Raw genomic sequence first — 25437 nt, 5'->3', positions numbered from 1 at the left:
GGTGAGTTATTCACACCCTTCTCATTAACCTGTGGTGAGTTATTCACACCCTTCTCATTAACCTGTGGTGAGTTATTCACACCCTTCTCATTAACCTGTGGTGAGTTATTCACACCCTTCTCATTAACCTGTGGTGAGTTATTCACACCCTTCTCATTAACCTGTGGTGAGTTATTCACACCCTTCTCATTAACCTGTGGTGAGTTATTCACACCCTTCTCATTGACCTGTGGTGAGTTATTCACACCCTTCTCATTGACCTGTGGTGAGTTATTCACACCCTTCTCATTAACCTGTGGTGAGTTATTCACACCCTTCTCATTAACCTGTGGTGAGTTATTCACACCCTTCTCATTAACCTGTGGTGAGTTATTCACACCCTTCTCATTAACCTGTGGTGAGTTATTCACACCCTTCTCATTAACCTGTGGTGAGTTATTCACACCCTTCTCATTAACCTGTGGTGAGTTATTCACACCCTTCTCATTAACCTGTGGTGAGTTATTCACACCCTTCTCATTAACCTGTGGTGAGTTATTCACACCCTTCTCATTAACCTGTGGTGAGTTATTCACACCCTTCTCATTAACCTGTGGTGAGTTATTCACACCCTTCTCATTAACCTGTGGTGAGTTATTCACACCCTTCTCATTAACCTGTGGTGAGTTATTCACACCCTTCTCATTAACCTGTGGTGAGTTATTCACACCCTTCTCATTAACCTGTGGTGAGTTATTCACACCCTTCTCATTAACCTGTGGTGAGTTATTCACACCCTTCTCATTAACCTGTGGTGAGTTATTCACACCCTTCTCATTAACCTGTGGTGAGTTATTCACACCCTTCTCATTAACCTGTGGTGAGTTATTCACACCCTTCTCATTAACCTGTGGTGAGTTATTCACACCCTTCTCATTAACCTGTGGTGAGTTATTCACACCCTTCTCATTAACCTGTGGTGAGTTATTCACACCCTTCTCATTAACCTGTGGTGAGTTATTCACACCCTTCTCATTAACCTGTGGTGAGTTATTCACACCCTTCTCATTAACCTGTGGTGAGTTATTCACACCCTTCTCATTAACCTGTGGTGAGTTATTCACAATTTCCGATGAACAAATAATGTTTTATATGTAAGATGGTTAAATAAAGAGCAAAATTACTGATGATTATTATATTATTATTTGTGCCCTGGTCCAATAAGAGCTCTTTGTCACTTCTCACGAGCCAGGTTGTGACAAAATCTCAGATTCATTCTTATGTTTAATAAATGTATTGCTTAGTGTGTGTGTGTGTGTGGCAGGCTTACGATGGCAAAACACAACATTTGAGTGCGCTGGCCCTGGTGCTAGATGGGCTATGCAGCTGGAGTTTGAATGTTTGAAGGGGTACGGGACTATAAAAAGTTTGTGAACCACTGATATAGACAATATCCCCATAGTCTAAAACCTGTATGAATGTCGACTGAATGATTTGTTTTCTGCTGTTTATTATAAGGCATAAACTATTCCTATAGAAGAAGTCAATTTTAATTCTTAATTTCTGAACTCATCAATACGCTTTTTGAAAGATAGCTCAATCCAGATGCCCAGATATTTATAAGCAGGGATACAATCAAAGAGGGCAGCAACCAATGTATATATGCATAAATCATCAGATACATTTTTACGTGACATGGAGAATAACATTCTTGGTTTTACCTGCATTAAGTACCCATTTGGGCTGTGGTGGTCACGAAATATCATCAGCCGGTGATTGACAAGCAAATAACTGTCAGTCTCACGGTAATTGACCGTTAATTAACAATAACACATTAATCATCTCCTGGCTTCCACACATTTCCTACAAGCCATTTTAAAAAGTCTAATAAATCCATGTATTTTTAATACATTGTAAGGCTGCATGATGTGACTCTAATGATGATTTGAAAAAAGTTTCTTAAAAGTTTGGTTGTACACACTCCAATAGCCTCTCATTCACAGTTTGACAAGCACTTAATAATGCCTCGAATTTCACAGCGGCATTCCCATCCGTGGCCGAAATGCACCCTAAAAAATCCATGCATTTTAAGGCCCGGAGTGCTGCATCGTGCCCTTCTCCCTGAGTGTGCTGCACAATCCTAAGCGTCTCTCAATCACACGGCTCTCTGTCACGGGATCGGGTCTTTCTCACAGGCTACAAGTTAAGACAGACACATCGGGGACGCAACTGCACGAGTCCTTATCCAATTCCGAGGTGCATATTGAAAATATTGGATGAACTGTCCACATTCACTCTTGGTCAGCCAACAAGTTGAGTAGGCCTAACGAAAAGCAAAAGCACCTGCCTATGTCAATCTACTATCCCCCGAAGTACAAAAGTCAACCTATTATATTGTGTGTGAGAAACAAATATTCTAAACATAGTCTGGGACAGTTGTGGGATGTGATAGATTTCAAATTAATACAACCACTGGCATCAAAAAGCTTAATGAAATGTGGCTGATGCAACAGATCAGAACGTTTAGTTTAAAATGTTGATGAACTATTAGGATATTTATTCACATTATAAGCTCAGCAATGCGTAGGTTATATGTGCAAATCTTCCACTAGCGTAAAAAATTATATTATAAAAAGTGACCGCAAATGCAATTATGCATGTAATTATTTTATTATAAGGTCAATTTTTATGGTGAAATTTATCTTCCCAAACTTGAAACTCACACACTGCTTATATATGCCAGACTCTTAAAGACTGTTAAATTAAATGTAAGAAGTTGGCAACTTTAGTTGTGATACAAACCATATTAAAATATACATGAGGTGTGCGACTATGAGTAAGTACTTTAAACAGGTCAACATTCACAAGACCGCTGGGCCAGGCGGAATACCAGGACGTGTACTCCAAGCATGCGCTGACCAACTGGCAAGTGTCTTCACTGACATTTTCAACCTGTCTCTGTCTGAATCTGTAATACTAACATGTTTCAATCAGACCACAATAGTCCCTGTGCCCAAGAACACTAAGATAACCTGCCTAAATGACTACCGACCCATAGCACTCACGTCTGTAGCCATGAAATGCTTTGAAAAGCTGGTCAACACCATTATCCCAGAAACTCTAGACCCACTCCAATTTGTATACCGCACCAACAGATCCACAGATGATCCTGTACCCCCTGTACACTCTATTGCACTCCACACTTCCCTTTCCCACCTGGAAAAAAAGGAACATCTATCTGAGAATGCTATTCATTGACACAGCTCAGAGTTCAACACTATAGTGCCCTCAAAGCTCATCACTAAGCTAAGGACCCTGGGACTAAACACCTACCTCTGCAACTGGATCCTGGACTTCCTAACGGGCCATCCCCAGGTGGTAAGGGTAGGTAACAACACATCCGCCACACTGATCCTCAACACGGGGGCCCCTCAGGGGTGCATGTTCAGTCCCCTCCTGTACTCCCTGTTCACTCATGACTGCATGGCCAGGCACAACTCCAACCCTATCATTAAGTTTGCTGATGACACAGCAGTGGTAGGCCTGATCACCGACAATGATGAGACAGCCTATAGGGAGGAGGTCAGAAACCTGGCTGTGTGGGCCAAGGACAACAACCTCTCCCTCAACATGATCAAGACAAAGGAGATGATTGTGGACTGCAGGACCAAGCATTTTTTATTTTACCAGGCAAGTCAGTTAAGAACATATTCTTATTTTCAATGACAGCCTAGGAACAGTGGGTTAACTGCCTGTTCAGGGGCAGAACGACAGATTTGTACCTTGTCAGCTCGGGGATTTGAACTTGCAACCTTCCGGTTACTAGTCCAATGCTCTAACCACTAGGCTACCCTGCCGCATGCCCTCATTCTCATCGACGGGGCTGTAGTGGAGCAAGTAGAGAGCTTTAAGTTCCTTGGCGTCCACATCACCAACAAACTAACATGGTCCAAGCACACCAAGACAGTCATGAAGAGGACACGACAAAACCTATTCCCCCCCAGGAGACTGAAAAGTTTTGGCATAGGATCCTGTCCTCAGATCCTCAAAATGTTTTACAGCTGCACCATCGAGAGCATCCTGACGGGTTGCATCACTGCCTGGTATGGCAATGGCTCGGCCTCGACTGCAAGGCAGTACAGATGGTAGTGCTTGCGGCACAGTACATCACCGGGGCCAAGCTTCCTGCCATCCAGGACCTCTATACCTGGCGGTGTCAGAGGAAGGCCCTAAAAATGGTCAGACTCCAGCCACCCTAGTCACAGACTGTTCTCTCTACTACCGCACGGCAAGCGGTACCAAAAATTCGCAAAAAAAGGCATTGCTTCTTATGCTGGGCATCATTCATGATAGGCTAATATTGTCACCCATCAGACTATTCTTGATTTGATATCATATTTACATATACTGAATAATATACAGTATGTGTGACATTTGTTTTGATTTAGAATGGACCATTATCATGCACCTGTCTGGAAACAGGGGCAGCGGGAGAAAATACATGTTATCTATGCACTTAAATAGCAAATGGATGGTTTTCCCCATGGTTTATTTTCATGCCTGCCAGGTAGGCCATACTCCTGTTGTAAATATTTGCTTAGCACAGTTGAGAAATAAATATAGTAGGCCTAGCCTATAGTAAGCTGATGGGATCCTCTTCTTTTTAGTAGAGGCCATCACTCTGTTTTCTCCCACAATTGCATAGCCTATAGAAATGTTGCGCAACATGAGCTCATGGGCTCTCATGAAGTGTTTGATTAGATTTTCAAAGATATTTGCATTGATGTCAGAGTGATTAGAGGGACAATAGAGTGCTGAGTACCAGGCAGTTAGCAAGTTTGTTACTAACGACCAGCAGCAGCATCAGAGCTTGGAGAAGCCTAATTACCGTGACTAAATGGTCATGTGGAATTTGACTGCCTTCATGACTCGTGACCGCCAGTGTGGCGGTAATATGGTCACCTCAACAGCCCTAGTACCAATTTCAGTTCAACAAAGACGTTATTTAATTAAAGCAGTGAATGCAGCAAGAGAAAGATATGTTGTCACATCCATCTAATTTCCCTGAGCTCGTAGTGCCAGGGCTGTTGATTTAAAGGAGCGCTGATAGAACCGCACGGTATTGATCTGAACCAGACACACACTGAGAGGCTCAGAGAGGAAATGCACCGTAGAGCATCTCTGGGTGGCTTGATTGGTCTGGGAAGCTAACAAACACGAGTATGTGATGCAAAGTGATTTATTTATAGCGCTTTGTGTTAGGATTGAGAGGTAAAATAAGGGGAACATGCTGGTGGGGTTGAATACTAAATACAATAGTGGGTTGGAGTGAAACCATGCAACAAAGGTGATTGCTAAAGTTGATTTGCTTCTGCCCAATCCGATTATATCCCATGATATTCTATCCTCCATGATTGAGGTAGCTGCTAAAGAGTACTGTAGCTTCCACTGTATAGGCATAATGTAGGGCAGAATGGAGGGGGCAGGTGTGGGTGAAGGAGGAGAGGACAGTAAGTGTAATGGCCCACATTTACCTCCTGACCTGCATTTACCTACACACAGGGCTTTCTGCTGAAGCTCAAAACATTGAATGAAACATTTACATTCCACATCAGCTCGATCAATACTACCATTAAGCCCTAATCAATTGACCATTAACAGGCTGTTCCTCAGAAAATCACAGACTCTGAGCGCTCACTGGTTATGCACACCGACAATACCCTATAAGGGTGATTCCATGCAGCGGAAAATATTTTTGGTATCTCAGATTGTTCTGGCAATTCTCACACAGGAACTTCACTTTTAAAAATCCACCTCTCTAAAAACAAGTCTCTCACCGTTGCCGCCTGCTATAGACCACCCTCTGCCCCCAGCTGTGCTCTGGACACCATATGTGAACTGATTGCCCCCCATCTATCTTCAGAGTTCGTGCTGCTAGGCGACCTAAACTGGAACATGCTTAACACCCCAGCCATCCTACAATCTAAACTTGATGCCCTCAATCTCACACAAATAATCAATGAACCTACCAGGTACCTCCCCAAAACCTTAAACACGGGCACCCTCATAGATATCATCCTAACCAACTTCCCCTCTAAATACACCTCTGCTGTCTTCAACCAAGATCTCAGCGATCACTGCCTCATTGCCTGCATCCGTAATGGGTCAGCGGTCAAACGACCTCCACTCATCACTGTAAAACGCTCCCTGAAACACTTCTGCGAGCAGGCCTTTCTAATCGACCTGGCCGGGGTATCCTGGAAGGATATTGATCTCATCCCGTCAGTAGAGGATGCCTGGATATTTTTTTAAAATGCCTTCCTAACCATCTTAAATAAACATGCCCCATTCAAGAAATTTAGAACCAGGAACAGATATAGCCCTTGGTTCTCCCCAGACCTGACTGCCCTTAACCAACACAAAAACATCCTATGGCGTTCTGCATTAGCATCGAACAGCCCCCGTGATATGCAGCTGTTCAGGGAAGCTAGAAATCATTATACACAGGCAGTTAGAAAAGCCAAGGCTAGCTTTTTCAAGCAGAAATTTGCTTCCTGCAACACTAACTCAAAAAAGTTCTGGGACACTGTAAAGTCCATGGAGAATAAGAACACCTCCTCCCAGCTGCCCACTGCACTGAAGATAGGAAACACTGTCACCACTGATAAATCCACCATAATTGAGAATTTCAATAAGCATTTTTCTACGGCTGGCCATGCTTTCCACCTGGCTACTCCTACCCCGGACAACAGCACTGCACCCCCAACAGCAACTCGCCCAAGCCTTCCCCATTTCTCCTTCTCCCAAATCCATTCAGCTGATGTTCTGAAAGAGCTGCAAAATCTGGACCCCTACAAATCAGCCGGGCTAGACAATCTGGACCCTTTCTTTCTAAAATTATCTGCCGAAATTGTTGCCACCCCTATTACTAGCCTGTTCAACCTCTCTTTCGTGTCGTCTGAGATTCCCAAAGATTGGAAAGCAGCTGCGGTCATCCCCCTCTTCAAAGGGGGGGACACTCTTGACCCAAACTGCTACAGACCTATATCTATCCTACCGTGCCTTTCTAAGGTCTTCGAAAGCCAAGTCAACAAACAGATTACCGACCATTTCGAATCTCACCATACCTTCTCTGCTATGCAATCTGGTTTCAGAGCTGGTCATGGGTGCGCCTCAGCCACGCTCAAGGTCCTAAACGATATCTTAACCGCCATCGATAAGAAACATTACTGTGCAGCCGTATTCATTGATCTGGCCAAGGCTTTCGACTCTGTCAATCACCATATCCTCATCGGCAGACTCGACAGCCTTGGTTTCTCAAATGATTGCCTCGCCTGGTTCACCAACTACTTCTCTGATAGAGTTCAGTGTGTCAAGTCGGAGGGTCTGCTGTCCGGACCTCTGGCAGTCTCTATGGGGGTGCCACAGGGTTCAATTCTTGGACCGACTCTCTTCTCTGTATACATCAATGAGGTCGCTCTTGCTGCTGGTGAGTCCCTGATCCACCTCTACGCAGACGACACCATTCTGTATACTTCCGGCCCTTCTTTGGACACTGTGTTAACAACCCTCCAGGCAAGCTTCAATGCCATACAACTCTCCTTCCGTGGCCTCCAATTGCTCTTAAATACAAGTAAAACTAAATGCATGCTCTTCAACCGATCGCTACCTGCACCTACCCGCCTGTCCAACATCACTACTCTGGACGGCTCTGACTTAGAATACGTGGACAACTACAAATACTTAGGTGTCTGGTTAGACTGTAAACTCTCCTTCCAGACCCATATCAAACATCTCCAATCCAAAGTTAAATCTAGAATTGGCTTCCTATTTCGCAACAAAGCATCCTTCACTCATGCTGCCAAACATACCCTTGTAAAACTGACCATCCTACCAATCCTCGACTTTGGCGATGTCATTTACAAAATAGCCTCCAATACCCTACTCAACAAATTGGATGCAGTCTATCACAGTGCAATCCGTTTTATCACCAAAGCCCCATATACTACCCACCATTGCGACCTGTACGCTCTCGTTGGCTGGCCCTCGCTTCATACTCGTCGCCAAACCCACTGGCTCCATGTCATCTACAAGACCCTGCTAGGTAAAGTCCCCCCTTATCTCAGCTCGCTGGTCACCATAGCATCTCCCACCTGTAGCACACGCTCCAGCAGGTATATCTCTCTAGTCACCCCCAAGACCAATTCTTTCTTTGGCCGCCTCTCCTTCCAGTTCTCTGCTGCCAATGACTGGAACGAACTACAAAAATCTCTGAAACTGGAAACACTTATCTCCCTCACTAGCTTTAAGCACCAACTGTCAGAGCAGCTCACAGATTACTGCACCTGTACATAGCCCACCTAAAATTTAGCCCAAACAACTACCTCTTTCCCAACTGTATTTAATTTTTATTTATTTATTTATTTTGCTCCTTTGCACCCCATTATTTTTTTATTTCTACTTTGCACATTCTTCCATTGCAAAACTACCATTCCAGTATTTTACTTGCTATATTGTATTTACTTTGCCATCATGGCCTTTTTTTGCCTTTACCTCCCTTCTCACCTCATTTGCTCACATTGTATATAGACTTGTTTATACTGCATTATTGACTGTATGTTTGTTTTTACTCCATGTGTAACTCTGTGTCGTTTTATCTGTCGAACTGCTTTGCTTTATCTTGGACAGGTCGCAATTGTAAATGAGAACTTGTTCTCAACTTGCCTACCTGGTTAAATAAAGGTAAAATAAATAAATAAAATAAAAATTGGGGGGAAGGATGTTTAACATGCTTTTTATAATTGTATCACAAAGCATTTTTAGGCCTTTGTTAGACTTGTATATTCCTCTTGCTGTCAATATAATCCTAAATGTGTTCTCTCAAATATGGAGTATGTCTAGATTCTGAAATACACATTTTCACATTAATTTTTTCAACAAAACTATCCTTTTGGATGTAGCTTATTTTTATACATATTGTTTGTAACAATATACCCTTCCAGAGTGGGCTCTCTGGTACCTTTAATTACCCATTTTATACAAAGAAATTTATATTCTAGCTATTTACCATTCTCAGCCCTCCTTTGGGATTGACATTCAGCAAGACACCAGCAGAGGGAGTTACCTTTGAATACATTTTTCAATTTATTGTGTTGATGGTGCTCATAAAATGTATCATACCTTCAGAATGAGCAGAGAACCCACTCTGGAAATGTAATGTACTTGTAGAGTATATTGTTCCAAGCAATATCTTAAAATGAACCCATTCAAAAAGGGTCGTTTTGAGATATTAATATTTTGAATGTTCAATAAATTAATGTGAACATTTGTATTTATACCAAAAATATTTTCCCCTCCCGCTGGCGTGTAAGACATCATGATCAGTGACATCCATCCAAGCTTAATGCACCCTTCCCCCATCTCAAGATGGCACCCTTCAACTGTCAAAAAGCCATTAGTACAAGAGATGTCCTTTCACACCTAAATGCCATCACAACCTGCATACCTAATGATCCAAAGCAGATGTTTCAACTGAAGGTTTCACTTAACCCTTTACAGCCTGGCACCTACTACCATTACCCGTGCAAAGGCACTTTCATTGTCTTGCCCATTCATGCTCTGAATGGCACACATACACAAACCATGTCTCAATTGTCTCAAGGCTTAAAAATCTTTCTTTAACCCGTCTCCTCCCCTTCATCTATACTGATTGAAGTGGATTTAACAAGTGACATCCATAAGGGATCATAGCTTTCACCTGGATTCACCTGGTCAGTCTGTCATGGAAAGAGCAGGTGTCCTTAATATTTTGTATACTCAGTGTATAATATAATAACATTATAGCATAGCTAGGCTATATGTAGCATAAAAAGAAGCCTATACAATAGAGGGAATCTAGGATTTCAATGTTCCTTCGATGAGACAATTATATGCGTCCCAAACGGCAGCCTATTCTCTTTTTATTGGTCTACTTTTAGCTAGGGCTCATAGGAGTCTGGACAATAGTAGTTCACTATATAAGGAAATAGGAATAGGATGGATAAAAGAGACAAGACAGAGAAGGAGATTAGAAACAAACTGTGGTGACATTTCTTTAGGGACACGACACAGGAGATCCGTGTGAGTCAACCTATAGTCACGCAAGCGTGCTGTCACCCCCCAACGGGTCACAATGCCCGCTGGGATCAATGGGCCAATCACAGCTGGGTAGAGGCGGGTTCAACAAAGGTTACTCGGTAGGGAACCCCTAGCAGGCCCAAAATGGCCACTGCCACCTCATGTGGAGACTAGGGAGGAGTGCAGCTGCTACCAGGGCTGGGGTCCATTCCGTGTCAACTTAATCAGTTCAGGATGTGACGTGCAATTCAAGTCATGACTTCAAACGTTCACACAGAAAACTAACAGGTGATTTTGTTATTCATGAAACACATTTTCGATTCAATTCATAATTTAACTGGAAACGACCCCAACTGACTGCTAACCTAACTATGTGGGCTATCCATCCATTTGAAGGGCTCTGGTCAAAAGTACATGGGAATAGGGTGTCAATTGGGATGTGACCACAGTCTCCTGTCAGTGCTCATACATATCCACATACTAACTAAACCATTCATCTGTGGTGCACGGCCTGAGGGGTCTAAATCCCCATGGGCCTGATCAAATATGTCTCCTGTCCGACAGTGAATAGCTTAGACATGTCTCAAAGAGCTCCTATGAAGGATCAGAGATGAGCAGGAGCCTGGGATGGATAGCCTCATACTCTTCTCCGTCTCTGTTTTCTCTCTCCTCTTACTCTACTTTCCTCTCCCTCCGCTCCTTTGCTGTGGCTTTGATCCAAACACTCAGGAAGTGATTTCTTTATCGAGGTGGATACAGGCTCACTCTCACATCTGCCAGTCACGACAGACAATCGGCCCTGATAAGATTTATATAGATTGAGATAGCGGCTGGTACTGAACAGACGTTTTACTTATAGAGCGAACGCAGTCGGTCGTAGGATATATTCCATTGCCATGGTAACGCTGATAAATTCCACATTACCTCCTTTGTTATGACTGATTGACAGTAGATATCAATCAGCGAATATAAATCACCATACTATGATAATGTGTGCAGTCAGTGTTCTGAAAGAAACGGCAAACCTAAATAAGCCTACATTTATCTGCATGAGACGAGTCATAGGGAAATTACAGAATGTGATATATACTTACAAGAAAAATGGGTGAAACTTAAAACATACAATGGAAAGAAAGGAGGAAGAGAGGAAGGAAAAATACAGAAAGCATACCTTGACGTAGGACGGCTGTTTTTCCAGGATAAGATCGGCAACCTTTTTGGAAACCTACAGAGAGGAGGACAAGAAAAAGAAACCCAGTCAGATGCTTGTAAACGCCATCCCAAGTGAGAAACACACTTATCGTACTATGGTAGAGCATGGAGAAAGAATAGCTGGCTTTGATGCCTGTAACTATACTATCAGTCTTTAGAGCGACTGCCTCTAAAATACAACTAATCCCTTTGAAAACAGCATATGTGGTATATGAGTCTGAAACATTTATTTTAGTGTCTGAAATTGACTACAAAGTGTAAATCGGATCATTTTGGTCACAAAGTCAGTCTTATCTAAAGCGGAGTTTGGAACCTCAGTGCGTCACAAGTAAATGAAGGTTGGGTTTGAATTACAATTATGTCAATAAATCATGCCCCATTTTGCCAAGCTCCACGTGCAAATCGCCCCTCCGCTGCCCTTCATTGAATGGGGCTCCGTTGTTTCATCACCCCCAACACGTTCAAATGATCACTATATGGATTGACAATGCCTCCACAGCCAAAGTTCTATGGTATGCATGCCCTACTGAAGGACCCTAGCTAGTATGCGGAATAGGTGCTTGAGTTTGTCGGTCCACAAGTCTGCACCAATAACGCCAGCTTGGTGTGCAACGACCGGTGATGGTGAGTATAATCCGAGATACTGGAATATATTGACCTCTGATGTAACTTAGCTAACGACGTTAGATAATGTTATAATGTTTATGTAGGTAGTTATCATTTGATAAACTGAGGCAGGTTAGCTAACGTTACCTATCGAGGCAGGCAAGCTAACTTTATATCTAATATTAGCGTAGCTAGCTAACAAGTTGGCTAGATAAGGGGGAGCGGTTGTTGTCCTGGCACCACACTGCCAGGTCTCTGACCTCGTCCCAATAGGCTATCTCGTCGTTGATCAGGGCTTTCGGCAGGTTACCTTCGCTTCTTGGGCACAGGGACTATGGTGATCTGCTTGAAACATGTATTACAGACTCAGTCAGGGAGAGGTTGAAAAATGTCAGTGAAGACACTTGCCAGTTGGTCCGCGCATGCACTGTGTACACGTCCTGGTAATCCATCTGGCCCCGAGGCCTTGTGAATGTTGATCTTTTTAAAGGTCTTGCTCACATCGGCTACGGAGAGCGTGATCACACAGTCGTCCAGCTGTTGCGCTCATGTAGGGCTGTGGCTGTCACGAAATTTCGTCAGCCAGTGATTGTCAAGCCTATAACTGTCAGTCTCATGGTAAGTTGACAGTTAATTAACAAACACAGTTAGGGAACATCTACATTTAAAAAGTGTAATAAATCCATCTAATATAGCCTACACCTTCACAATAAATCCATTTATTTTAGACAGCTTTAAAGAAACATGACATGAAGAAAATGTAGTCTATTTCAGAAGAACAGAATAGCATACTCTGAGTTTTCCTTATGTTAGGTCCTGATCTGGTTATACCATATGGCTGTGGGCTACACTAGTTCATTTAGCAGACAAGATTTGCTTAGAATTCCGTGGCATTATTTTATAGTATGAAGAATACAATTGAACAAAGCTGAATAAGATAGAAAGGATACATTCTCCCAACTATTTGAGGGAGTGCTCACGTGGCTATTCTGTGTTGAGCATTTAACAAAGAAATAGGTATTCCTAAATGCTTAATTTAGAGTTATTCGTGTAACTTTAGTTGTTAAACAAACGTTGGGTTATATGTTTTGATTTTAATACATTGTAAGGCTGTATGATGCGACTCTAATGATGATTTGAAAAAAGTTGCTTGAAAAGCATGTGCTCTGCTTTGGTTTTTTGCTCTGCTTTGGTTTTTTTGCGGCGGCATACCCCTTGTGTGGCCGTAATGCACCCTTAAAAAAATCCATGCCTTTTGCGGCCAGTGGCCGTCGTGCTCCGAAGCACCCCTCACACAGCTCTCACACGTCATCAGGTGTTTCTCACAGGCTACAAGTGAAGACAGACACTGCGGGGACGCAACTGCACACGTCCTTATCCAATTCCGAGGTGCATATTGAAGATATTGGAAGAACTGTCCACATTTACTTTTCCTCAGCCAAAAAGATGAGTAGGCTTAACGAACAGCAAAGGCACTAGCCTATGTCAATCTACTATTCCCCCATATTACAAAAGTGAACCTATTCAATTCTGTGCGAGAAATAAATATTCCAAACATAGTCTGGGACAGTTGTGGGATGCAATAGATCCCAAATTAACACAACCTCTAGCATAAAAAATACTTTTTTTACGCAATGAGGCTGACGCAACAGACCAGAAGGTTTAGCTTAAAATGTTGATAAAATATTAGGCTATTTCTTCACATTAATCATGCAGCAATGCACACATGGTAGTAGGCTATAAGCGCAGCAATGCACACATGGTAGTAGGCTATAAGCGCAGCAATGCACACATGGTAGTAGGCTATAAGTGCAGCAATGCACACATGGTAGTAGGCTATAAGTGCAGCAATGAACACATGGTAGTAGGCTATAAGTGCAGCAATGCACACATGGTAGTAGGCTATAAGTGTGAATGCTCCATTAGCGGAAAACACCATTATGAAATCTGCAAATGTGATTATGCATGTAATGCTTTTATCGTGAAAATGATCTTCTACATTGTAAATCTGATTAATGTGATTAATTTTAAGAAGTTATTTGTCCACTTTAGTTGTGACACAAACCTTACCTGTCACGAACCTTGCCGAAGACGGTGCCTCTTCCTGTTCGGGCGGTGCTCGGCGGTCGTCGTCGCCGGCCTATTAGCTGCCATCGATTTCCTTTCCGTTTGTTTTTGGTTATTGGGTAATTGGGTACACCTGTTTTGTATTAGGGTTTGTTTGTATGGTATTTAAGGGCACTAGGCCCGCTGGGTATTTGTGCGGGCTTGTTTGTGTCACTCTGTGTTTGATGGTGTGAGTTATTCGTACATTTATTCTCCGGACTATTTTGTCCTGTTGTTTGGACCGGCAACCTATTATACGCCCTGTGTGTTGGCGTGACTGTTTTGTTGCACTGGGGAATAAATTTGAAGGAAAGACTGAACCCTGCTCTCTGCGCCTGATTCCACCCACCACCACTCCTAGTTGATCGTAACATTACCAAAACATATAGGCCTTTGGGTTAGGCTACATGAGGTGAAGGCCATTCTTGAACATGGGGTGAGACATTGTTACCAATTTGTAAATAAAGCCAGTCTGTTATTGTGAATTATTTATTTCTGTTTTTAGAGGGAGAGAAACCAAAAACATACAATCATCTCATGGGTGTTCCAGTCACAGGCATTGAACCAGCATCTGTAGCAACATAGCTTGTACTGCTATGCAGTGTCTTAGACCATTGCGCCACTCAGGCGCTGTACAACGTGACCGGTCGGGAGTGGCCTACAGTACTACAGTAAGACCCTTTTTTTTTTTTTTACCTTAGTGTAACAACAGTTTAAGTAATACTGAAGTCGTGCACAATTATCAGTTTCTATTTCGGTTTATGTCACCCACTCATTGTCAGTTAGAGACACGGTAGGACCCAAAAGCATAATAAGTCCTCTAATTCCCCCTTGCGCTGGCCTGGAGCAATTGAAGTGGTGACGCAGGGTACCGTACTCAACCACAAATTACCTCTAAGGCGGGCAGCAGAATCGCAAAACCTTTAGTGAAGCAGCCACTGCTTGTGGAGCAGTAGCAGCAGTGTATGTGGGGCAGTAGCAGCAGTGTATGTGGGGCAGTAGCAGCAGTGTATGTGGGGCAGTAGCAGCAGTGTATGTGGGGCAGTAGCATCAGTGTATGTGGGGCAGTAGCAGCAGTGTATGTGGGGCAGTAGCAGCAGTGTATGTGGGGCAGTAGCAGCAGTGTATGTGGGGCAGTAGCGGCAGTGTATGTGGGGCAGTAGCAGCAGTGTATGTGGGGCAGTAGCAGCAGTGTATGTGGGGCAGTAGCAGCAGTGTATGTGGGGCAGTAGCGGCAGTGTATGTGGGGCAGTAGCAGCAGTGTATGTGGGGCAGTAGCGGCAGTGTATGTGGGGCAGTAGCAGCAGTGTATGTGGGGCAGTAGCGGCAGTGTATGTGGGGCAGTAGCGGCAGTGTATGTGGGGCAGTAGCAGCAGTGTATGTGGGGCAGTAGCAGCAGTGTATGTGGGGCAGTAGCAGCAGTGTATGTGGGGCAGTAGCAGCAGTGTATGTGGGGCAGTAGCAGCAGTGTATGTGGGGCAGTAACAGCAGTGTATGTGGGGCAGTAGCGGCAGTGTATGTGGGGCAGTAGCAGCAGTGTATGTGGGGCAGTAGCAGCAGTGTATGTGGGGCAGTAGTAGCAGTGTATGTGGGGCAGTAGCAGCAGTGTATGTGGGACAGTAGCAGCAGTGTATGTGGGGCAGTAGCAGCAGTGTATGTGGGGCAGTAGCAGCAGTGTATGTAGGGCAGTAGCAGCAGTGTATGTGGGGCAGTAGCGGCAGTGTATGTGGGGCAGTAGCAGCAGTGTATGTGGGGCAGTAGCAGCAGTGTATGTGGGGCAGTAGCAGCAGTGTATGTGGGGCAGTAGCCGCAGTGTATGTGGGGCAGTAGCAGCAGTGTATGTGGGGCAGTAGCAGCAGTGTATGTGGGGCAGTAGCAGCAGTGTATGTGGGGCAGTAGCAGCAGTGTATGTGGGGCAGTAGCAGCAGTGTATGTGGGGCAGTAGCAGCAGTGTATGTGGGGCAGTAGCAGCAGTGTATGTGGGGCAGTAGCGGCAGTGTATGTGGGGCAGTAGCAGCAGTGTATGTGGGGCAGTAGCAGCAGTGTATGTGGGGCAGTAGCAGCAGTGTATGTGGGGCAGTAGCAGCAGTGTATGTGGGGCAGTAGCAGCAGTGTATGTGGTGAGTTTGAAAGTGTGACTGTGTGTGTGGCATCAGTATGCACATGTGCGCATGTGTGTGTATGGGTGTATATAGTGTATATAGTGTGTGCGTGAGTGTGTGTTGTGTAAATACACACACACACACACACAAATATATACAGACACACACACACACACACACACATACACACACACACACACACAGCTAGGAACATGAGGTTCCAGAGCCAGTTCGATGGAACTGATTAGATTAGACCTCTAAGGGGGTTATAGATTACCTCTAAGGGGGTTATAGATTACCTATAGATTACCTCCAAGGGGGTTATAGATTACCTATAGATTACCTCTAAGAGGTAACAGAGAGCAAAAACAGTTTCTGATTATGATGATTCAGTTTGTGTGTAAAATGTATGTTATCTGTGCTCAGCAGCAGCAACTTCACTCACAGCACAAAACCAATCCCACTGGGGATCCAGAAAGAATGCTCATCCCTGGTACAGAGACAATTCTCCTCCTCACTCAAACACAATAAATCTATCGGTCTACAAAAAAAACATCCAAACCAGGAAAAAGCAGATATGTGGAAAAGACCCAACCACCTGCAGCCGCCCACATGACCAGAGATTAGCCCTCCAATCACCTGTGATCTGACAGAGCCAAATAGCAAGGTATAATTCACATGTAATTGACTGGTATGCAGAGCAGAGTTAATAGCCCAATTATCCGGCCGCACGCCTCATGCATTTTAGCTGAGAGCCAAAAGATAGAGGTGTCAATCAGCCAAAACTGCTCAGTAGCAGTCGGAAATGGACCCCTATTCTCTATAGAGTGCACTACTTTTGACCAGAGCTCTATGGGATAGGGCATAAAACAGTAGTGCGGTGTTTAGACACTGCCTAGTGTCAGCGTTTTTGGACACTGCCTAGTGTCAGCGTTTTTGGACACTGCCTAGTGTCAGCGTTTTTGGACACTGCCTAGTGACAGCGTTTTTGGACACTGCCTAGTGACAGCGTTTTTGGACACTGCCTAGTGACAGCGTTTTTGGACACTGCCTAGTGACAGCGTTTTTGGACACTGCCTAGTGACAGCGTTTTTGGACACTGCCTAGTGACAGCGTTTTTGGACACTGCCTAGTGTCAGCGTTTTTGGACACTGCCTAGTGACAGCGTTTTTGGACACTGCCTAGTGTAAATGTTCTCCACCAGCTGCAGTTAGGGGTTTAAAAAGCTAACCGGCACAATCATATCAAATTCAAAATCAACCAATCCTCGACCTGGAGAGAAACAGTGGGCGATAAGTTAGCCTATACCAGTGCAGCTTCCTAATATTTATCTCAATCATATACGCTGACTGAGAAGTTTCTATGTCAACTAATTGAGGTGTAAAGGAACATTTTGTGTAGAACCGTGGTGGTGTTGTGGTAACACCCATCGGTACGTGTCACTTAGCCTAAACACCGTCCTGTCGGTATGTGTCACTTAGCCTAAACAACGTCCTGTCGGTACGTGTCACTTAGCCTAAACAACGTCCTGCCGGTACGTGTCACTTAGCCTAAACAACGTCCTGCCGGTACGTGTCATTTAGCCTAAACAACGTCCTGCCGGTGCATGTCACTTAGCCTAAACAACGTCCTGTCGGTACATGTCACTTAGCCTAAACAACGTCCTGCCGGTACGTGTCACTTAGCCTAAACACCGTCCTGTCGGTACGTGTCACTTAGCCTAAACAACGTCCTGCCGGTACATGTCACTTAGCCTAAACAACGTCCTGCCGGTACGTGTCATTTAGCCTAAACAACGTCCTGCCGGTACGTGTCACTTAGCCTAAACAACGTCCTGCCGGTACGTGTCACTTAGCCTAAACAACGTCCTGCCGGTACGTGTCACTTAGCCTAAACAACGTCCTGCCGGTACGTGTCATTTAGCCTAAACAACATCCTGCCGGTACGTGTCACTTAGCCTAAACAACGTCCTGCAGGAGATTGGGGTTCAATCCCCAAGTCCACTGTTTCTCCTACTTGACCGTCTCCCCATTTTAGCTACTTACTGATTTTTTTTATTTTCTATCATGGAATAATCCTATTCTTTGAAGGTTTGAGAGGCAACATTGTCAGGTTCATAAGCCTGCCAGAGCAACAGGGAGTGAGGAAGAGGACTCTTGGGCAGCGGAGACATCACCTCAGTGGACAGCTACACTAAGCCTACCAGGATGCAACTGTTAGTGTGGAGGCGATGGCAGGAAGAAGTATAAAGTGTGTTGCTGAAAAATAAATAAAAAAATACTTGAAAAATATTGATAAGGAAATTAACTCAGTTTGGGAGATAGGCCTACACACAACAGCTCTAAAGTTGCAGCAGTACTGTGTCACCAGTACAATCAAATCAAAAGCAGCCATACACAAAATCTAATCAAATCACGATCAGGCCTCTAACGAGCAAGAAAATTATTTGCCATAATAGTTTACACTGAGCTTAAGTTCTATACCTAAGCGGCCCAACATCAGCCCCAAGTAGTGATTTCATACAATACAGCCAGACTACTTTACCAGCATTGCATCAAATTAGATTTGTATAGGTCGTTGTTAGATTTGTATAGGTCGTTATTAGATTTGTATAGGTCGTTATTAGATTTGTATAGGTCGTTATTAGATTTGTATAGGTCGTTATTAGATTTGTATAGGTCGTTAAGGGGAGACAGACAGTGGTGATGTACATCAAGCAGCTAAGTAAACATGGTGGCTATTTAAAGACTGTCTTCGTCCCAAATAACATCCTATCCCCTATATAGTGGATAGTATAATAACACCCTATCCCCAAAAGTAGTGCACTGTGTAAGGAATAGGGTGTCATTTGGGAAGCAGACAGAACTGGAGCCCAGGAGGAGCCCTGGTCTATAACACTTACTGTCCTGAGGCTCAAAGCACACTACTGGCTGGCTACTCTTCCTGAATCCATACTGCCGGCCACTTCCTCCTCTTGATAGTCCTGGATGAATCCATACTGCAGGCCCCTTCCTCTTTATAGTCCTGGATCAACCCATCCTGATGGTCCTGGATCAATCCATCCTGATGGTCCTGGATCAATCCATCCTGATGGTCCTGGATCAATCCATCCTGATGGCCCTGGATCAATCCATCCTGATGGCCCTGGATCAATCCATCCTGATGGCCCTGGATCAATCCATCCTGATGGTCCTGGATCAATCCATCCTGATGGCCCTGGATCAATCCATCCTGATGGCCCTGGATCAATCCATCCTGATGGCCCTGGATCAATCCATCCTGATGGCCCTGGATCAATCCATCCTGATGGCCCTGGATCAATCGATCCTGATGGCCCTGGATCAATCCATCCTGATGGTCCTGGATCAATCCATCCTGATGGTCCTGGATCAATCCATAATCACTTTGGGACCAGATGTTTGTGTATTGTAAGGACCTGGCCATCCCTACCTTCAGGTGGCGCTCAAACCCAACACCCCAACCCGAGCACTCAATTCCGCCTACCTCTGGTCTCTTTGCAACTCCCTCTCAGTCCAGTCCAAGCTCTTCTCTCTCCTTGCACCCCAATGGCAGAACCAGCTTCACCCTGAAGCTAGAACAGCAGAGTCCCTGCCAATCTTCCAAAAGCACCAAAGAGCATCTTAAATAATCCCCCTCCTCACCTTGACCCCCCCAAATAAAATAAAATAATAATCTCCTGAGCCAACACTTTCACTTGACAGTCCTCCTCCCCCACCCCACTTTCAAGCTCTGACTTAGATACTTCAATGAGGAAAAGTTAGAGATGCACGCGCGCACACACACACACACACACACACACACACACACACACACACACACACGTCTATGCACCCAACATATCATAAGTCAGTTTATCACTTGAACAAAACCCGGCACTCGGGTAGTCAGTTAACAAGCTGTATATAGGCCTAGCTATGTGCTATGTATAAAAGAGTCCACCATGTATACAGTGGGGCAAAAAAGTATTTAGTCAGCCACCAATTGTGCAAGTTCTCCCACTTAAAAAGATGAGAGAGGCCTATAATTTTCATCATAGGTACACTTCAACTATGACAGACAAAATGAGAACAAAGAAATCCAGATAATCACATTGTAGGATTTTTAATGAATTTATTTGCAAATTATGGTGGAAAATAAGTATTTGGTCACCTACAAACAAACAAGATATCTGGCTCTCACAGACCTGTAACTTCTTCTTTAAGAGGCTCCTCTGTCCTCCACTCGTTACCTGTATTAGTGGCACCTGTTTGAATTTGTTATCAATGTAAAAGACACCTGTCCACAACCTCAAACAGTCACACTCCAAACTCCACTATGGCCAAGACCAAAGAGCTGTCAAAGGACACCAGAAACAAAATTGTAGACCTACACCAGGCTGGGAAGACTGAATCTGCAATAGGTAAGCAGCTTGGTTTGAAGAAATCAACTGTGGGAGCAATTATTAGGAAATGGAAGACATACAAGACCACTGATAATCTCCCTCGATCTGGGGCTCCACGCAAGATCTCACCCCGTGGGGTCAAAATGATCACAAGAACGGTGAGCAAAAATCCCAGAACCACACGGGGGGACCTAGTGAATGACCTGCAGATAGCTGGGACCAAAGTAACAAAGCCTACCATCAGCAAGGGCATCGAAGATGAAACGTGGCTGGGTCATTCAGCATGACAATGATCCCAAACACACCGCCCGGGCAACGAAGGAGTGGCTTCGTAAGAAGCATTTCAAGGTCCTGGAGTGGCCTAGCCAGTCTCCAGATCTCAACCCCATAGAAAATCTTTGGAGAGAGTTGAAAGTCAGTGTTGCCCAGCAACAGCCCCAAAATATCACTGCCCTAGAGGAGATATGCATGGAGGAATGGGCCAAAATACCAGCAACAGTGTGTGAAAACCTTGTGAGGACTTACAGAAAACGTTTGACCTCTGTCATTGCCAACAAAGGGGATATAACAAAGATAAACTTTTGTTATTGACCAAATACTTATTTTCCACCATAATTTGCAAATAAATTCATTAAAAATCCTACAATGTGATTTCTTTCTCATTTTGTCTGTCATAGTTGAAGTGTACCTATGATGAAAATTACAGGCCTCTCTCATCTTTTTAAGTGGGAGAACATGCACAATTGGTGGCTGACTAAATACTATTTTGCCCCACTGTACATTCCATATTATGAAAAGCAGTGAGATCCCAACAGTAACGGTAACTGTCATGTTACTATAATACATTAGATTGTCAAACAAGATCCAAAATAATACTAAGAGAAAGAATAGCAATCTACAGGAATACAAGTACTAGGAATACTAGAAGTAATACTAATAGTACTAGGAATAATAGGAGGAATACTAGGAATTTACTGAAATACTAGGAATACTAGGAGGAATACTAGGAATCTACAGGAATAGTAGGAATACTAGGTGGAATACTAGGAATCTACAGGAATAGTAGGAATACTAAGAGGAATATGATGAGGAATACTATGAGGAGTACTAGAAATACTAAGAGGAATACTAGGAGGAATACTAGGAATCTACAGGAATACTAGGAATCTACAGGAATAGTTGGATCTAAAGGAATACTAGGAGGAATACTAGGATCTAAATGAATACTAGGAGCACTAGAAATACTAAGAGGAATACTAGGAATCTAAAGGAATACTATGTCCTACTAGGAATCTACAGGAACACAGGAATCAAAAAAGATCTACAATAATACTAAGAGAAATACTAGCAATCAACAGGAATACTAGAACTAAGAATACTAGAAGGAATACTAAGAGTAATAGGAATAATAGAAGGAATACTAAGAGGAATACAAATAATCTACAGGAATACAAGAAATCTACAGAAATACTAGGAAGAACACTAGGAGGAATACTACGAATCTACCGGAATACTAGGAAGAACACTAGGATCTACAGGAATACTTGGAGGAATACTAGGAATCGACAGGAATACAAGGAACCTACAGGAATACTAGGTCCTACTACGAATCTACAGGAAAACTAGGAGGAATACTATGAATCTACAGGAATACTAGGTCCTACTAAGAATCTACAATAATACTAGAAGGAATACTAGGAGTACTAGGAATACTTGGAATATACAGGAATAATAGGAATACTAGGAGTACTAGAAAAACTAAGAGGAATACTAAGAATCTACAGGAATACTAGACGGAATTAATAGGAATCTACAGGAATACTAGGCATACTAGAAATACTAAGAGGAATACTAGGAATCTACAGGAAAACTAGGAATACTAGGTCCTACTAGGAATCTACAGGAATACTAGGAATCTACAGGAATAGTAGGACTACTAGGAGGACTTGAAAAACTAAGGGGGAATACTAGGAGGAATACTAAGAATCTACAGTAATTCTAGGAATCTACAGGAATACAAGGATCTACAGGAATACTGGGAGGAACACTAGGAATCTACAGGAATACTAGGGAGGTTATACAAGGAATCTACAGGAATACTAGAAGGTTATACTAGGAATCTACAGGACTCAACCTGTGTCGCTCATTCAGCCGACAGAAACGTTCAACCAGTTTTCCCCATTAAGCAGCGAGTCGGAATCTGAGGCCGAGCCTTCTCTTGTCTCTACTCCTCCCGTTACGGGGTCTGATACACTGAAGCTTCCCACCATTACCCGCAATATTAGACATAAAACAAATCATCCAGCGATCATACACTGTTTACTAGGGGGCAGGGCTACCGACGTTAAGGCTAATCTGAAGATGGTGCTGGCTAAAGCTAAAACTGGTGAGTGTAGAGAGTATAGAGATATTGTTATCCACGTTGGCACCAACGATGTTAGGATGAAACAGTCAGAGGTCACCAAGCGCAACATAGCTTCAGCATGTAAATCAGCTAGAAAGATGTTTCGGCATCGAGTAATTGTCTCTGGCCCCCTCCCAGTAAGGGGGAGTGATGAGCTCTACAGCAGAGTCTCACAACTCAATCGCTGGTTGAAAACTGTTTTCTGCCCCTCCCAAAAGATAGAATTTGTAGATAATTGGCCCTCTTTCTGGGACTCACCCACAAACAGGACCAAGCCTGGCCTGCTGAGGAGTGACGTACTCCATCCTAGCTGGAGGGGTGCTCTCATCTTATCGACCAACATAGACAGGGCAACTCCTCTAGCTCCACAATGCAATAGGGTGCAGGCCAGGCAGCAGGCTGTTTGCCAGCCTGCCAGCTTAGTGGAGTCTGCCACTAGCACAGTCAGTGTAGTCAGCTCAGCTATCCCCATTGAGACCGTGTCTGTGCCCCGACCTAGGTTGGGCAAAACTAAACATGGCGGTGTTCGCCTTAGCAATTTCACTAGGATAAAGACCTCCTCCATTCCTGCCATTATTGAAAGAGATTGTGATACCTCACATCTCAAAATAGGCCTACTTAATGTTAGATCCCTTACTCCAAAGGCAGTTATAGTCAATGAACTAATCACTGATCATAATCTTGATGTGATTGGCCTGACTGAAACATGGCTTAAGCCTGATGAATTTACTGTGTTAAATGAGGCCTCACCTCCTGGTTACACTAGTGACCATATCCCCCGTGCATCCCTCAAAGGCGGAGGTGTTGCTAACATTTACGATAGCAAAAAAAAAATTATGTTTTCGTCTTTTGAACTTCTAGTCATGAAATCTATGCAGCCTACTCAATCACTTTTTATAGCTACTGTTTACAGGCGTCCTGGGCCATATACAGCGTTCCTAATTGAGTTCCCTGAATTCCTATCGGACCTTGTAGTCATAGCAGATAATATTCAAATTTTTGGTGACTTTAATATTCACATGAAAAAGTCCACAGACCCAATCCAAAAGGCTTTCGGAGCCATCATCGACTCAGTGGGTTTTGTCCAACATGTCTCTGGACCTACTCATTGTCACAGTCATACTCTGGACCTAGTTTTGTCCCATGGAATAAATGTTGTGGATCTTAATGTTTTTCCTCATAATCCTGGACTATCGGACCACCATATTATTATGTTTGCAATTGTAACAAATAATCTGCTCAGACCCCAACCAAGGAGCATCAATAGTTGTGCTATAAATTCACAGACAACACAAAGATTCCTTGATGACCTTCCAGACTCCCTCTGCCTACCCAAGGACGTCAGAGGACAAAAATCAGCGAACCACCTAACTGAGGAACTCAATTTAACCTTGCGCAATACCCTAGATGCAGTTGCACCCCTAAAAACAAAAAATATGTCTCATAAGAAACTAGCTCCCTGGTATACAGAAAATACCCGAGCTCTGAAGCAAGCTTCCAGAAAATTGGAATGGAAATGGCGCCACACCAAACTGGAAGTCTTCCGACTAGCTTGGAAAGACAGTACCGTGCAGTATCGAAGAGCCCTTACTGCTGCTCGATGATCCTATTTTTCCAACTTAATTGAGGAAAATAAGAGAACAATCCGAAATGTATTTTTGATACTGTCGCAAAGCTAACTAAAAAGCATCATTCCCCAAGTGAGGATGGCTTTCACTTCAGCAGTAATAAATTCATGAACTTCTTTGAGGAAAAGATCATGATTATTAGAAAGCAAATTACGGACTCCTCTTTAAATCTGCGTATTCCTTCAAAGCTCAGTTTTCCAGAGTCTGCACAACTCTGCCAGGACCTAGAATCAAGAGAGATACTCAAGTGTTGTAGTACTATATCTCTTGATACAACGATGAAAATAATCATGACCTCTAAACCTTCAAGCTGCATACTGGACCCTATTCCAACTAAACTACTGAAAAAGCTGCTTCCTGTGCTTGGCCCTCCTATGTTGAACATAATAAACGGCTCTCAATCCACCGGATGTATACCAAACTCACTAAAAGTAGCAGTAATAAAGCTTCTCCTGAAAAAGCCAAACCTTGACCCAGAAAATATAAAAAACTATCGGCCTATATCGAATCTTCCATTCCTCTCAAAAATTGTAGAAAAAGCTGTTGCGCAGCAACTCACTGCCTTCCTGAAGACAAACAATGTATACGCAATGCTTCAGTCTGGTTTTAGACCCCATCATAGCACTGAGACTGCACTTGTGAAGGTGGTAAATGACCTTTTAATGGCACAAGACCGAGGCTCTGTATCTGTCCTCGTGCTCCTAGACCTTAGTGCTGCTTTTGATACCATCGATCACCACATTCTTGTGGAGAGATTGGAAACCCAAATTGGTCTACACGGACAAGTTCTGGCCTGGTTTAGATCTTATCTGTCGGAAAGATATCAGTTTGTCTCTGTGAATGGTTTGTCCTCTGACAAATCAACTGTAAATTTCGGTGTTC

The 25437-nt window shown here is 43.6% G+C and overlaps 1 pseudogene; it reads right to left on the bottom strand.

Moving 5' to 3' along the window:
- The window catches only part of LOC109908451 (syndetin-like), a 349878-nt pseudogene that overhangs the window by 281185 nt on the left and 43256 nt on the right, over nucleotides 1–25437 (bottom strand).

The sequence above is a fragment of the Oncorhynchus kisutch genome, linkage group LG17, assembly GCF_002021735.2.
Source record: "Oncorhynchus kisutch isolate 150728-3 linkage group LG17, Okis_V2, whole genome shotgun sequence".
Classification (NCBI taxonomy): Eukaryota; Metazoa; Chordata; class Actinopteri; order Salmoniformes; family Salmonidae; genus Oncorhynchus; species Oncorhynchus kisutch.
This window is presented reverse-complemented; position numbering and strand designations above follow the sequence as displayed.